This window comes from Lissotriton helveticus, chromosome 2_1 (assembly GCF_964261635.1).
Source record: "Lissotriton helveticus chromosome 2_1, aLisHel1.1, whole genome shotgun sequence".
In the NCBI taxonomy this organism is placed as follows: Eukaryota; Metazoa; Chordata; class Amphibia; order Caudata; family Salamandridae; genus Lissotriton; species Lissotriton helveticus.
Window position 1 is genome coordinate 1,319,275,772 of NC_136059.1, and position 17,415 is coordinate 1,319,293,186.

Sequence of the window (17,415 nt, forward strand, 5' to 3'; positions counted from 1 at the left end):
TGCAGTAAAAATTAGTCTATACATCGGAATATAAAGCCCACTAGGAATTTAGACCTGGGTGTAGTAGTTTCCACATAGTCCAAATTTTCAATAAAAAATTAGGAATAATAGGGAAAATTTGTGTTCACTGCACCAAACTCTGCTTGCATTATAACCTACCACACATTTTCTCCGGGAGAATCTTGATGAGTTTCAACAGACAAAGTGCACCTTGGGAAAATTGCGAGGGGTATTCATCAATTACGGCGTTACTCAGGTGTAAGGCTGCAGCCTGTAAAGCCGGCAGCAAAGAGGGCACTAGAAGAAGTCACACAGATATTATAGCAAATTTGATGTTAACTGTGTCTAACTGTAACCGCCAGGATATGAACGCTCCCTTCAACAGAACAAAAAAACAGGGCAATCATGTGATATGTCAGTATTAAGGTCAATGCTCATTGATTTAAGAGAGATAATTTCTGCCGATTCTTTAAAATGTCTTTTCAGATAACTCCTCGCGTGATGGCAAATCAATGTGCGGGCCTGTTTCTGCAAAGGTCTAGATTATTCTGCTTATGTGGTGCCAACATTGATCTACTCATATTAGCAGTCCTTGCGGCGGTTCTCAGTCACGTGCTTTCCACCTGTGAGCGTTTTCTTTCTCCAGTCAGAGTGTGAAGACAGACTCCTGAAGCACTCATTTTGGAAGGTCAGGTCAGTGTGGCGCATGCTCATAGAGATGTGTATGCATACTTGGTTGTTGCTTGAACAGATATGCCCACATTAGAGCTTAGGGCAGGATGGAAGATGAACAAATACTCTCCAAATTGCTGACCTGGGGCCGTATTATGGTATAGGTCCTTTTTCATTGTTTGCACCAGGAGCACCTTTAAAATGGTGCGCCCGGCGCAAACAATGAAAATTCGCCCTATTACCATAAATGAGCTAGACCCCAGGGCAGTCTTGAACACGCTGTGCCCTAGGGTCAGCACATTCATGTGAAATGCAGAGCCGCTGCTTTAAATCCGCTCCATGTTTCACAGTGCAGGTGGCAACCCACCTGCATTTTCAAAGGGGATTAGAGATCCCCTTGCAGGCGGGTGCAGTCAGTGACTTCACCCGCCTTTAGGGAATTTTTGGGGTGTCCATAGGACGCCCTTTTTCCCCTGCAGAGGGCTGCTCTCAGGAGGAGCACTGACAGCGCGCCACCTTTTCAATGGGGCACTGTCAATGCGCCTTCTGAGGGCTTCTTTGCTTATGTGACCGTGCCGGTAATACGGCGCGGGCACAGAGGCAAAGTGATTCCCTCATTTGCGTGGGGCACACCGCCATGCAAATGAGTGAAAGGCACCTTGAAGATAGCGATGCCCCTATTCATATGCGCCAGCGCTATCGGTGTTACAGAGGGGGCCACACAAGAGTCTGCGGCCCCTTCTGTAATACCAAAGTGCCCCGGGGTGTGCAAGATAATATGGCCTCAGCTGATGTAAGAAAGTGGCTCTGTATATACTGGACCAAAGTAAGGTATAGTGTGCACAGAGTCCACAGGCCCCAGAGGTATGGCAGAGGCTAAAGTTAGATATAGCCTTACTCTCTAAAGTGGTAGCTTGGTCAAGCAGTAAGGCAGTATCAGAGGACAGTGTAAAGCATTTGTTCTACACACTCAGTCAGCAAATGGTGTCACACACTCAAGAACTGAACTCTAGGCCAATTGTTTGTATAAAATATATAGTTGTTTTATTTTAGAACTCACAATAGGTATCAAAATATACTTTCTCAGAATGAGTTACTTTAGTTAAATACTTTTCAAATAGGCAATAGACTATTGAATACAATAGCAACAGTTGTTGCAAATAGGCAACACAGTTTCAAACACAATGTGACATTGAGCTCAATGGGTATTTCTAGATAAAATGCAATAGATTACTTGATGGATTACTTTTCCAACCACAGGACTGGATCCTGCATTCAGTCCTGGGACATCTCCTGTAAACAAATGAGTAAAAACGTTTTGGTTACAGTTGTGATTTTTAAGGCATATTATTGTATTTTAAAAGTTGACACTTAGAAACTTTTTCACATACAATTACTGATGTTATCCTATGGTCGGAAATTTACTTATCAGGTAAGTAATGTTATCGTTACTTTTTCGTACTCAGGGTTCGATCCTGGATCCAGCCCTGGTGCATCTCCTGTAAACAAGTGAAAGAATTAGTTTACGTCATACAGGCGATTTTTAAGGAATATTTGTAAGTTTGGAAATTGGACACTTCAGAGATTTTCTGGTGAAAACCAGAGAATGGTTTCCTATGGAGGAAAATTGAGTTAACAGTAAATCACGGTTATAATTACTTTTCAGGTTCAGTGCTGGGCTGAAAGATACAGCACTGGGATCTCTCCTGATAACAGGTGAATAAATCGGAATTCGTTGTTCGGCTGATTTTAGATGAATATTTTAAAGTTTCAAAACTCCACACTTAGAAGAAATTCTGAGTGAAACCAGTCAATGTTATCCTATGGAAGAAAGGTGAGTTATCGATTTTTGGGTAAGTACTCGACTGGCAGAGTTAAGGTTCCAGGGGTAGACTCAGGGGTCCCCCCGGGTCAGGTAAGTACAGTTGTTACACCTTCTGCGGCACAGGGGCAGCCAGGTGCAGAGTGAGTAGGCCTCTATGTTATCCTATGTAGGATAGGGGGCCTTCAGTTGATGGCTGCTAGCAGGCAGGCCACGCAGCTGTGGGAGCTGAGCTCCTGGTCACTTACACAGGGCAAGTGGGGAAGTAGAGTAGGGTAGTTGCTGCACTTCCAGCGGCACTCAGGCGGCTGGGTGCAGGGTGCTTTTGGGCCTTCGGGTGCCCAATGTTATTCAATGGAAGACTGGGAAGTTGAACAAAGGCTACAGGCTCGGGGACGGAGATTCTTCAGGTGCGACCACCACTTCGAGAGGTAAGTTGGGATCTTGGAGGATAGATAGACACCTAGGAATTGGGCAGAGAGGGTTGTGAGGTGCCGGGTGCAAGGGTGTCTTTGGCCGTCGGGAAATCTTACCCTCAGCCGGTCCCAGTAAGGCAGGCAGGTCCTCGCGGAGTTTTCGAGGTTGCTGTCCGCAGGAGACACCGGGGATTAGCAGGAGCAGGTTCAAGGATCAACAGGCCAGTAGGTTCTGGGGCCAAGTCAGTTGGTGTCGTCCTCTTGTTAGCAGCTGCACAGTAGGTCTTCTTGTTTCTTGTTCTTCTTATTTCAAAATCGGGATCTGAGGAAGGAAGGTTCAGCGTGCCCCTAAATACAAAATTTAGGAGTGTTACAGGTAGGGTAAGGGCAGGGACCAATGGGTCCCTGTCCTGGGGTGAGTACACCCCCTATCCTGCTCCTCTCCTGTGGGAGGGGGGCAGGGGCCAAGCTCTGATTGGCAGGGCTCTCCATATCCTCAAGATGGTGGTAGCCCAGAGCTGTGTTTCATCTCGCCTCTCCCACCTGTGGGGTGGAGTTGGCACAGGCTGGCACACCCCCTTTCTTCACTTAGGGTTTTGCGCATGTCTTCCCGCCAGAGTGGGGGTCAGAACCGGTGGGGGCCAGTTGATGAGTACAGCAATTGGCCTGGGGAAGCTCACAAAAGGCGGCATGCCTTTGAAGCTTCCCCTGCCCATCCTAGGGAGGAGGCTTGGCACCTCATCCCAGGATGTGCATTGTTTCAGGCTCCCGAGAGCGGCAAGCTCTCAACCCAGGGGTCCAGAAACAGGTCTGGTGGTAGCAGCCTTGGTAGCATCGCAGTCAGGACACTGGGAGTTGGTTAGGTTTCAGGGGGCATCTCTCAGATGCCCTCTGTAGTGCATTTGGAATTAAATCCCACTCTGGCATCAGTGTGGGTTTAATGTGCTGAGAAGTTTGATATCAAACTTGTCAGTCTTCAGTGTAGCCATTATGGTGTTGTGCAGTTCATAATGACAACCTCCCAGCACCATATACTCTTAATGGCATCACTGTACTTACAGTGTCCAGGAATGGCCCTGGGTACTGTAGGGGCACAGGGCTCATGCACCTGTGCCCACACCACTGGCATAGTGCACCCAGCTAGATGGGTGAGTGATGTATGCCAGGGCAGTGTGTTTGTGGGCATAGCACACAGGGATGTGTGCCATGTCGACTCTCTGTTGTGTTCTGCACCAAGACATTCAGCCAGCAAAGGCAGTGTGAGTGGCTCAGGGCACAGGGCCTGTAAGGGTGGCACATTAAGTGCTGCAGCCCTTAGGGGCCTTCTCTGGTCACAGTGCCCTGGGTACCTGTGGTACGATTTACCAGGGGTTGACCTGTGGCCAGAGATGCCAATGTGGTTGTAGTTTTGGGGAAAATGCTGCATTTCAAAGCATGAGTAAATTCCGTTGGCAGTCACTTGCACCAGTTATAAATAGGAATGGGTGCATATTATAGCTCTGATTACACATTGCACCGTATTGCTGTAATTTTTTAACAGTACTGTGCCATTACTTGTAAAATCTCATGCTACAGGGAATTACCATATAGGTACGATTTTTCTGGTTGTTAAACCAAAATGAATTCCAAATTCCATGGGATTTTACCACATACAGCCAAATTATGTTTATTTCGGATGAAGCAAATCCATAAAAACATCAATAAGAGAAAAACATTAGAAACACAGTATCTTTAATAGACAGCGCAACTTAGGATATTTCATGTAAAGTGCAAGGTGCAAATGTCACTCTTGAGACTACAAAGGTGCTGAATAAAACATTAAAAACAGGGGGGAAAATATACAATGAAGTGGCGGAGGGTGCCGTTAGCTTAACGACACGCTCCGCCACTTCGGAAACGCAAGCCTGCACTATATTTACAAGAATGTGGTGCAGCCTTGCATCCCCCCCTGTGATGGCACTAATTTTAGCAACTTAGCACCAACACAGGCACCCTGGCACCAGAGTGCAAGGGTGTCTGGGTACAGTGGAGGATTGCGTGTGTATAGGAAGGTGTCTGTTGTAAGATAAATTGTACAGATGACCAGAGGTAGCCAGGAGGTATATTTCAAGTAGAAGGTTTATTGATTAGTTGTTACAGGTTTCAAAGAGGTCCCTCCAGGAGCAGCATCTTTGCTACTCAGCCCACTCTCTCCAACTGTCATTCTCCACCCAAGCAGGCACACCAACATTCCACTCTCTCTCTCATCAGGCTTTCCAACATTCCACGCAGACACCACATTCATCTTGGCTGAGCAGCTAAGGAGAGGATGCACTTAAGGTAATTAAGGTACAACATATCCCCTTTCCTTGGACAACAATAAACAACAATAATTTGCAACCTTGCAGCAAGAAAGTAAGAAGGATGGTACTTGCATTGTCGCGCACAATACATATCAGAGGAAAAATGAAAGTACAGTGACAGGGAAGAAAGAAGCAAATAAGTAATAGAAAGAGACTAGGATGAAGGGAGGGCGAAACAGTGCAAAAAGCTTTAAGATAGCAAAGTGCAGAAAGCTTAAAGATAGCACATCCCCTTACCCTGGGAAAAACAATGAATAGAAATGATTCAAACATTGCATGTAAAACGTTGCATGTAAAACATTGCGAGTACAACATTTGAGTACAGCATCATAAAAATACAGAGAAAAGAGAAAACAGAATAAAAATCATAATAAGTGTAATACATGAGGAGGAGAAATTGATGTAAGAGAAAGATGCAAGACAGTAGCGTAAACACTACAAAATCTTGAATGTATGGGGTTCACTGCCCAAACATGTGTAGGGTGCAGTGCCCATCGTGCATGTACAAATAAAGTTGCCCATTGCACATTATATTACCAAAATAAAGTATTGGTTCAATGCCATTGCACATAATAACTAAAGATGGGTACACTGCCCATTTAACATTGCTAATAAAGGTACCATTTGCGCAATACAACACGAGATGAGTGCAGTGCCCACTACACATTCCTAAATCAAGAATGAGAACACTGTCCATTACTCATCATAACTAAAGATGGATACACTGCCCATTATGCATCATAACTAAAGATGGGTACACTGCCCATTATGCATCATAACTAAAGATGGGTACACTGCCCATCGCACATCATCAGTAAAGATGGGTACCCTGTCCATAGTGCATCATAACTAAAGATGGGTACACTGCCCAAAGTGCATCATAACTATAGATGGGTACACTGCCCATTGCGCATCATAACAAAAAATATGGGAAAACATTCCATTGCACACTGCAAGCTAAGGTGAAAAATACTAGGTTCACTGCCCGTTAAGCACAACAATCTGATGTGTGAACTCAAAAACTGTAAAAAGAAACACAACAACTCGTACTGCTACATGAACTCATGTAAAGGGTAATGTGAGAGTGAAAAGGATGTAAGGCCTAAGCTGCTAGACACATAAGGGAAATAAAATCAGTGGAAAGGGTGTGCACTACCCACACTGAAAGAGTAGAATAATTATATGGAGACCAGCTCCTATACAACAAATCCCCTAAAGAGAAGGCCTAGTGCCAAGAAAATATCTGCCATAAAAAACAAATCCATATTAAATTATGCTCTCACTAAGTCACCACAGCATGGGAAGATGCTTAGCACATGTATGTACTAACACAGTACGTTTAACCTATCACACAATGTACCAAATAAAACGACCACAAGGCAACAAGCTTAGAGAATGATGCATAACACCCATGACTGCAAAGTTAAACAAGGACTAACTAAGGTACTAAACAACAAAACAGTAAGCACGCTGTATGCATTCCATTACATATTGTCTAGGAAGGTCAGAAAATTATGCAGTAAATAAAGGCATATATGCATCCTACATGGTACAAAAAATGAGAAATAAGTGCATATTGAATTCCGACAGCTCAATAACTAAATGTCGAAATAATCTGAAGCAACAGTTCCACAAAGAAGCAAGGTGGTCCTTGTGAGCGGTGTCTCACCCAATCCGAAACGGAAACTGAGAATCAAGGAAGCACATCTTGTGAACACTTTCAGTCAATGTAGAAAACATTTGACGAGACACGGACCAAAGTTCATGAATAGCTCGATTTGCCAACGGGAAACCAGTACCTGTGGAGAGACTCGTTACTACGATCCAATGCGGATGAAGGCCCAACAGGAAGGCCATGCGGGAGACTTGAAGGTTGGCAGCAAACGGTATCTTGGTGCGCAACAGCTGCTCAGAAACATAATCGAAAAGCAAGGTACAGTGCAGGGCCCAAGTACAAATCCAAAATGGCGGCACACTTGTTGACGGTATGCCGGGTGGTTCACCACACGCCAGTGCAGCAGGACGTCCTATCGGCAGCGCCCACAACGTCACTAAGGAGGCCAAGAACGCATCCTCGGGATGAAGGTAAGTGCGTGCTTGAGCTCGAGGCACATTTTTCAAAATTCAAAACCGGCAGTTGCCAACAGATGTACGCAATAGGACTAAGACTAAGACTAAATCTAGAAGAAAAAAAAAAAACATGTCTCACCTGACTTAGCCCATCGGTACCAAGCGCACACAGCCAGCCATAACCGATTAAAACACACAGTAGGAAGTAGGCCCTGAAGACCCTTTTTTTTCTCGCAGGACCAACGTACTCAGCAGGTTGCACTCTCCATACTGTACTCCCATAAGGAAATAGGCGGGTCACAAACAGTATTTGTGGTGAATAAAGATAACAATGTTGTTTGGTCACTGGCTCCGTTAAAGCACTACTTCCAGTACAGATACAGTTGGTGCTAGTTGCATAGTGAATACAGTTATTCTCTGTTGAGGCGAATTCCAGATCCAGATAGATCGGTAGTTTGCCAGCCTTCATTGTAGTAGTCAATGCTGGGTTGGCACCAAACAGGTATATGAATTTTCACAGCAAGCATGATAACTTAAACTTATAAAAGGAATGTGAATCGCCCTGGGCAGGCTGTCCAGATGGAGGAGGACACTGGTGGGACTCTGGAGGGCGTTCTTTTCCTTGTTTTTATTTCTAAAGTTGCTTTGCCTTGTTTCTTGTATAAGAAAAGTTGTGTAAAATTGTAAGTTTCCTCACCTCCTATATTCTTGTGGCCAAAACACGCAGGGTTACTTCAAGACCGTCGCCAAAATGTTGTAAGATAAATTGTACAGATGACCAGAGGTAGCCAGGAGGTATATTTCAAGTAGAAGGTTTATTGATTAGTTGTTACAGGTTTCAAAGAGGTCCCACCAAGAGCAGCATCTTTGCTACTCAGCCCACTCTCTCCAACTGTCATTCTCCACCCAAGCAGGCACACCAACATTCCACTCTCTCTCTCATCAGGCATTCCAACATTCCACGCAGACACCACATTCATCTTGGCTGAGCAGCTAATGAGAGGATGCACTTAAGGTAATTAAGGTACAACAGTGTCCCTTCCTAAAATGCCATTTTGTAACTTTCATGTGTGCTGCTTTGTGCAGCACACATGAAAGTTACAAAATTGCATTTTTTTTAAAGGTTTGTTCATGTACAGGAAGGGACACCTTGCTGTACATAAACAAACCATGGCATTTTGCTTTTTCCATGTGTGCTGCACAAGGTAGCACACATGGAAAAAGCAAAACCAAGGAGAAATAATTCATTTCTCCTCATTTCGCCAACTTAGGACCAGGATTTTCCTGATCCTATTTTTAGCCCTGCCTCCGATGTACGCCATCCTTGTACATAGGGGGCAGCATCAAATACAATGGGCGTTGCGGTGGAATGCTCACCACAACACCCACTGCACGCCCCTTTCACACTAAGTTAGTGTGAAAAGGTGCCTTATGTACAAGGCAGTGTTAAGCCACGCTAAGTGGCTTAAATGGGCAAGGCCCCTATCGCCACGGGAACATTGCAAAAAGTGACCTTCCCATGGTGATAGGGGCTTGTACATATGCCCCAGGGTATCTAAGAAAAACAGAGGGCACAGAGTTCACATCAGTAATAACATCTTAGCTGACATTGGCGTTCGCTGGATAGCAGCACATATAATCATTATTGATGAAGTGCAGCTGTACAAATTCAGAAAACAAAAACGTACTCAGGTTAGAAACCCAACTAGGGAAATCGTTTTTGGCACCAAACCGTTCAAAAGTGTCATAGACTTGAACACACAGCACACTTAACATATCTGATGTAAAGTGCAACCTGCAAAAGTCGCTCTCGAGACTGCAAAGGTGGTGAATGAAACATTAAAAACAGGGTATCTAAAGCAAGCAGAAGCCACAGCGATCATTTTCAGTTACAACGTCTAAGCTGGTAATGACATTCGCTGCCTAGCAACACATACAATCAATATTAATAAAGTGCAGGTAAGCTGTTTCACAAGACAAAACATTCTCGAATTAAGAACCTGACAAAAGAATTCATTATTGGCACAAGGGAGAGCACAGCTGACACAGACTAGGATAGAGAGCACATCTTACCATATTTCATGTAAAGTGCAACATGCAAAGATCTTGCTCGACACTGCAAAAAGTGCTTGATCTAGAGAAGACCATGAGACTAAGTAGGTGCAGAATACAAAACACATAACGAGTCACCAAAACAGCTACATTTTGCATTGTCAGGTCTTTACGTCTGATGGTCCACATCCAACCCAGAAACTTTGCAACAGCACATGCTTATAAGGGTCACAGGTCAGATTTTAAGATTCTTACTGCCATTTCGTAGTTTCTTATGCCTAATAATAGGCAAACTGGCCTAAACCAAGTCTGTTTTGGGCGGGTGTATGCCGTGCAAACAAACAGAACATGGTCTATATTTTCTTTATAATTTCTACAACTCGAGCTAATCAATAAGGACCTTGTTTGTGTTGTCCATTTGGCAGTGAACGCCTTGAGTGGTAAAGAGCCTAACCTAAACGGAATGTATAATTTCCTATCGAGAGGGTTAGTAATACAGTCCAGTCTTTGTTCGTACAGAGGACTTGACTTGTACCATCCAAATAATCCAAAGAAAGAGTCCCCTAGGCACTGTTTTCAGCCTCTTTTTGAGCCACCCAATGGCAGTATAAGTTCTTTATTTGATCTTTAGATGGAATCAGCTCAGAGTCCGTGGATTCCCAGGGCCTCAAAAGGCCTAAAGAAGACAACACCTTTCTAATGTTCTTACACCACTCGATTCTATGAAATCTATAGAGCATGATTACATCTTGGAAGGCCTCAGCATAATTAGCTAATTGAGGAGAAGTTCTCTGCCAAAACAAGATAGATCTGAACCTTGCTTTGTTGGCAAATTTGTTTTTTGCCCATGTCAAGGTCAAGCAGGTAAGAGGGTGTTGTAGGGGGAAGAGATACCAGGGTTCTAATGAACTTATGTTCAAATTTAGTCATGTGGGAGCGATTGCAAAACCCCATAATTCTGTGTAATAAAACGCAGCAGGCACAATTTTAGAATTATAAATTTACAAAGGGGGTGCTATGGGTTTGATATATGAGGCATGGTGCTCCTTCAGGATGGCGCCTGATATTTGTTTATGTTTGAGGATTGCTTACTCAAGATGTTGTTTCCATGACATGCTCATTGATAATTTAATACCCAAATGCGTCCACCCTTTCAAATCCCTTTCCACCTATAAACATTTTCCCATTCAATAATTTATGTTGGTTTACTGACAGAACTGTTGACTTAGTTCTGTTGACTTCTAGGCCTTGTGCTGAACAAAACTCCTCAAAACCAGCTGACAGGGTTTGAAGTCCTTTGGGTGTTTGGGACGCAAGCAAAGTATCATCAGCGAATAGTAAAGTACATTCCTTTATATTTACAGGGATGGGACATCAGCAGGTACAGTAGAGAGAAAGTGCACTACCTCATTCAGACAAAGGGAGAACAAGGTAGGGGCAAGAACGCATCCCTGCTGGACTCCCTTCCTGATTAGGATTGAGTTCGTAAGCTAGCCCTGTTCCCCCAAACGAGCTCTGGCATAATTACCATAATGAAGCTGAACAATAATTAATAGTATATTAGGGGGCATTCCCATCTGACGTAACACTTGCCAATGCTTTTGCTGGGGAACCAGGTAAAAACAGGTCGACGAAGGCCACATATAAGTGACCCTTGCCAATTTGCACTGTTTTCCAATACAGAAGAAGAAAGCAAAATACTTGATCAACAGTGCTGGTTTTTGCCCTTCATCAATCCATATGCAAATGTTATCTGTGACAATCTCATAAAAGACCTTCTGAATAGAGTCAATCAGAGTTATCAGTCTGTAGTTCGATAAAAGGCTATGATCCCCTTCCTTGTAGATGGGTAGCACCTCAGCACCTTTCCATGAGTTAAGAAAAAAAAGGGTTGGCACTCCTTTGTCTAAGGCTTTAGTCAAAAATAAGATGTAATTGGCCCATTTGGATTTGTCATGGAAGAAAATGTCACTTGCAATTTAACTTCCTTATAAGTCCCTAGTATATGATATCCGGGGTTCTCAGGGCTGCTAAGTTAAAATGTCCCTCATATGCTGTAGCCCTTTATGTGACACCATGAGTGTGACAAAGTAAAACATGTCTGCTAGCCTGCCACTGCAGACTGGTAACTAAACTTTGTCATTTAGACTAATGACTAAGTCCAGACCTTCCTTTTAATATATATAAATCACCCCTAAAATGGGCCTGTCTAGCCCTATGGCAGGGTGCTGTATATTATAAAGTTAGAATTCTATTTCTATATGTCCTAACAGTTCAAAACCCCAAATTGTCCTTTTTATTGTAAAAAGGCTAGTAGCCCTATTAGGCAAACACATGTTTACATGCTGACAATTTAGCTATGCTAACTACTGAATGGGACTACTAAGGTTAGTGCTTCAAGATGTAAAAACATTAGTTACATTAAACCTGACTTTATGCTCAAGTCAAATGTATGCAATTGTTGAGCACAAGGCATCTTTAGAAAGTGTTCACACTGTTTCCACGTTTTCCAGTGACCATTTACAGTTGCTGTCCACGAGAAAACCTTCAGGCTTCCTGTGAGGGGTGTGAATGACTCCCAAGAAAGGGCACAATAGAGGCCTGCCGTTGGAAGAGGTGTTATGACTTCGTAGCAGGAAGCCAAAATGGGTGTGAGAGCAAATGGTGAGCTTCAAAGGTGAAGCCGCCTTTTAGGGGCAAATTGTGGACAGAAATGAGAGGGGCTGCTCTTTGTTCTGGTGAACAGGACATGGAATCAGGAAAGGGGAAACAGTGGCAAAACCTGTTTTTATTTGGGTGTTTAGCTACCAAGTAGCCACACCTTTAGGGTGGGCTACTAAGTTCCACACAGTGAGAGAAGGGTTCCACCATCTTGCGAGTGGGCAGAATATTTCATTCTGAGATAGCTAGATACCACACATTGCAGGAAGTTATCATCAGGATGAAAGAGACCTGGTAGTTCATTGGATAGCAGTCACTGAAACCCCTGACTGCAAGTTGTGGGCATGAAAGTGGCACCTAGACCCCAAATCCTGTACAGGAGAGGAGACTGAAGAAGGACTACCCTGCGGTTCCCTGGAACTGGCAAAAAGATGCTGCACTAAAGATTAGACTGCACCTGCTGCTTCTGGGCTATCAAAATCAGGGCTTTGCCTGTGTTGTCCTGTTTGGACAAAAGTCATCCCCCAAGCCCCAAACAAGAGGTGAACTCCAAGAGTTAGTTGGCTGACTTCCATTTGCAGCTCCAGGGCCACAAAGGCTGAAGGAGCCGCCTTGGCGAGGTGGTACCTGCAATTGCTTTGTCACCTCTAGCCGACTGCTCAGTAACTGCCCTGCTAAGCCTTATTATTAATATATAGTTGCTTAAATATACACAAAATTCAGCAAGAAACAAATAAAGAGGGACACAGGCCTGTATCCAACTTAGTGGGAAGGACGTACAACATGAAACAAAAAGGCTCAGTCAGAGTAAATTGTTTGTTGACTTGTTGTACACTATATACACCTCTTTATTTAATACTTATAATTTGTAATTGTATCTCCACTATAATTTGCTTGTCCCACTAAAATGTGTCTCCTACACACTATTTACTCTGCCTGAGCTTTCAAAATATTTCAAAGTATTCGCTAACTGATGTAGTTGCCAATGCTTGTTCACATTTTGAGTGAAAAGGAGTGGTTTACAATTTACTTAATAATTTATATCTGCGGAACCCTCGAATGAATTGTGTTCATTTTGATGCCTAAAATAATTAAAAATTAAATCTATTTTTATAAATTGGTGTTGGATTTCCTTTGTGTCACATTTCCTCTTGTAAATGCTTTGCATTTGTTCCTTTGTTAAAGTCTGACTGCTCAGAGCCACAGCTACCCAGGGTTGAGCTAAGGTTTTACAACAAGCCTGAATGGACCCGAACAGGTTTGTGAGTTTATTTCACGGTGAGGTTGCACAACCACACCATATAATATACCGTATTTCCTCACAGTCTTATAAATACCTACTCTGAAAGTATGAAGGAGGTGGAGGTGGAGGTGGGGAGGGAAGACACAGAACCTAGGAGATAATTTCCCTGAAGGAGAAAGTAGCTGTTAACAAGATTTTTAAATCTTTCACTATTATGATACCCCTTTTTTCTTTTTTGAATTGACCTTAAAAGCTGATAATATTTCTGGGTGGCCTCCATCAGGAATGAAGTCCAGACAATCCTAAACAGGAAGGCCTCTGAAGAACCTGAAAGAAGAAAGTATGCCGCTGAGAAGACAACTTTGGTGATGCTGCTGTCAATACCAATGAATAATAAATAAAGGCCATGAAATCCTTCAAAAAATGTATGCCATCCTCTCTGCCTGCTAGCAACAGCTCATAGCTTGAGGGGTACTGGTTTTCTATCTCCATGTCATGACTGGGACCCTACACAAAAGTAGCAATCTGCCAAATAGCCTCTACTGAACTCACACTAATAGTTGCCTTTGGAGACATAACTACATACCATGACTTTACCTCCCAACTGACAACTGTCCCAACATTCCAGGTTCTATGATCCAATATGGGAAGATAGATCACTCACAATCACAACATGACACAAACACATGTTATAAAGCCAGGCATAATACACCTTACCCTATATGAGAACACACACAACAGTACTAAAAACTTTATACAAATATAGAACCCCAAAAAAGTAGAAAGATAACGTATATATGCCAACAAATAAACTACAGGTTATCTGTGTGCCATCTAGGATGACGAGGCACATAAACACTTCTATGAGCCATCATAATATCAGTTTAGCTATCATCTTTACGTCAACCCTCCTGTACATCCTTCACCAGTTGCCTATGTCTCAGAATTCCACCCCTGAGTAAAATCAATGTCCTTCTTATTTTCTGCAACCCCAACTTCAACAAACCTTTCTTAACCCCTTGCCTGCGCTGAACGTTCCACGCTAGTGCGGAACGTTCTATTGCGCGGGCGGGGCCGCGACGTTCAACGGACGTGCGCAGCACTACTGAGGTAGTGCACGCGACACCTGCTGAACGTCGACAGCAGCGGTGGGGTTAACCATGCTAGGAAACTTGATCCTTACATGGTCACCTTACACCACCACACTATTCTGAGCGTACTTCAACTGATCAAAGCTTGACTTGGCTTACTTTGAACCTTTGAAACTGCACTTCTGAACTCTGCATACATCTAATCCAAATTAACATTTCTCCCCTGATTGAACAACTGGGAGGCCAACATCCAGCACAAGCTCGAGGGGAGCTTTACCAGTTTTAAATAAGGAGTATTGACTCTCAAATGATGTCAAACTTGTTCTTTGAAGACAAAGCATAAAACAGAAAAATACAAGAATTCACATATTGTTGCAAGGCTTCTAAGGAAACTCAATAATTTGCTGTATGCTGTCATCTTCAAATGTCCTTGGTGCACAACCTTCAACAAACTTTGGCTCACTGATAAAGAGTAACCAGCTTTACTCCTTTTAGGAAAAGGTCATACTCTAAAGACATTTTCTATGCCAGATTAATGCAAGGCTACAAACTGCCCTTCTTTCCAGTAGCCCCCTGCTCCTTACAGATTTATTGAATTTAGACAACAAATAATTTAATCTCAGAACATCCCTCAACCCCTGTTCCTTCAGACGCCCTTTCCCACAAGTATACACTGTTGCTATCAAACATTCCAGATGATATTCTGCAACAAGTACTGCACTAGTCTCCCTTTCCTCCATTAAGGATATCCTCAATGATAAATGCTAAAAGAGCGATTGATGGGAGGGGGGGGGGGAATACTGAACAATGTCAAATATGAACCCCCAGTACAGAAATGTGGGCCTGAATCCACCATTTTTGTCTGACCATGCCATCCCAGATTGGACCCAGCTGCATGCAAATCAGTCTTTACCCTGTTCACTCAGCCCGAACTGTCAGGCCAGGTCATCCCTGGACCCGAAACAAGCATCCTGGACCAGTTTTGGAGTATCAGCCATGCTAGCTTGACTTTAGTGTCATAGTGAGCATGGGACCCACATCTGGGCATAGGGAAACAACCTTTACAATGTAGTCATTACATCGCACTACCTTTACATAGCAGTCATTACATCGCAATATCCTTTACATCGCATGTCATTACAACGCAGCCCATTACATTGCATGTCACTACAATGCATGTCATGACAACGGATGTCATTACAACTCAGGCATTGCATCGCAAGTCATTACAATGCATACCATTACAATGCATAGTACCCTTACACTATCCAACACTCACCCTACTGTTGCACTCACTGGAGTTAGATTAGTAATTTTTACCCCTGCACTATCCTACACTTACCCTACTGTTGCACTCACTGGAGTTAGAATAGAAATGTTTACTCCTACACTATCCTACACTTACCCTACTGGTGCACTCACTGGAGTTAGAATAGTAATTATTACCCATATACTAGCCAACATTTAACTTAAATGTGATGTAATGGTATGCATTGTAAAGGTATGCGTTGTAAAGGTATAATGCGATGTAATGGTATGTGTTGTAAAGGTAGTTTCTGAAGATACGATGTAATGGAATGCAATGTAAAAGAATGCATTGTAAAGGATGTTGCGATGTAAAAACTGTGTTGTAAAGGCATGCGTTGTAAATGTATGCGTTTTAACGTCATACATTCCTGGGCATACCCTTCCCACTTAGGGCGACTACAGCAGCACAAAAAGATGATGGACAGAATGCTGAGCATTGTCAAGCATTCACTGCTGTCACAGATCTGGGTTAAATCCATCTTTGGAATAGCTGTGGCAACTCCCAACTATCCCAATATATAGAAGAGAACAATTTACTTTGTCTTTCAATCTGTTTTTAGACCTACCCTGAGTACCTGGGCCCTTATTTATGAAGAGCTTGCGCCGTCAATGCGTCAAAAATAATGACCCATATTAATGAATTGACGCATCTCCGACGATGCGTCACTTTCAACCCTCTGCGACGGAAAAACCACTGCGTCAAAAAGCCCTGCGACACGTAAGTATTAATTTATGCAAGGTGGGCGTTACCCCGGAAAAACCTGCGCAAATGTGACGCATCCACATTTATGCCTTTTCCCACTTTTGACGCATCCGTACCGGAAATAGCGCAGCGTTGCGGTTGCGTCAGATTTGGTGCGCCTACAAAACGGACGCGTAGGAAATGACGCATTGGCACATACAAAGAGGAGAGGTCAGAGTGGACATTGCTGCAACTATCCCTACAGCATGGAGGTGGTAATGCTGCGACTAGCAGCCAGACGGAGACGACTAGCACCAGGAATCTCACCACAACCCCCCGCTCCACAAAATCCCCCCCCCAAAGGCAACGCCGGAGAAAGGAGCGATTATTCCGTCAAAGGAGCGTCCTGAGAGGCCTCAGGGATGAGGAGGTCATAAGTCTATTCCGTCTCAAGAAAAGGACCATAGAACACCTCCTACGACTCATTGGACCAAGGCTAGAGGTTACAACCAACAGGCCTACCAACATACCGCCACAGGCAAAGCTCTTGGCTGTGTTGCATATGCTAGCGTAGGGCTCCTTCCAAACAACAGTTGCCAAAGTGGCAGGAATATCCCAGCCAGCTTTCTCAGCATTCTTACCCACTGTCCTGGATGCCATCATCCTTCTGACACCCCGCTACCTCCGTTTCCCCAACAACCCACAACAGCAGATGGAGATCAAGCAAGGATTCTATGATATAGCAGGCTTCCCACATGTGCTGGGTGCCATGGACTGTACACATGTGCAATTAGTACCTCCTGCAGCAACGGGACATCTGTACATAAATCGAAAACACACTTATTCCATCAATGTACAGGCCATTGTGGATCACCGTGGACTATTTACAAATGTGCTGGCCAAATACCCTGGCAGTGTACATGATGCCTTCATATTCCGGAACTGCATCATTAATGACCGCTTCAAGAATGGCCAGTATGGCAATGGCCTACTTGTAGGTAAGCAAAAGAGTATGATACAATCCAATCCAATCAATCCAATCAGAAATTTGTATAG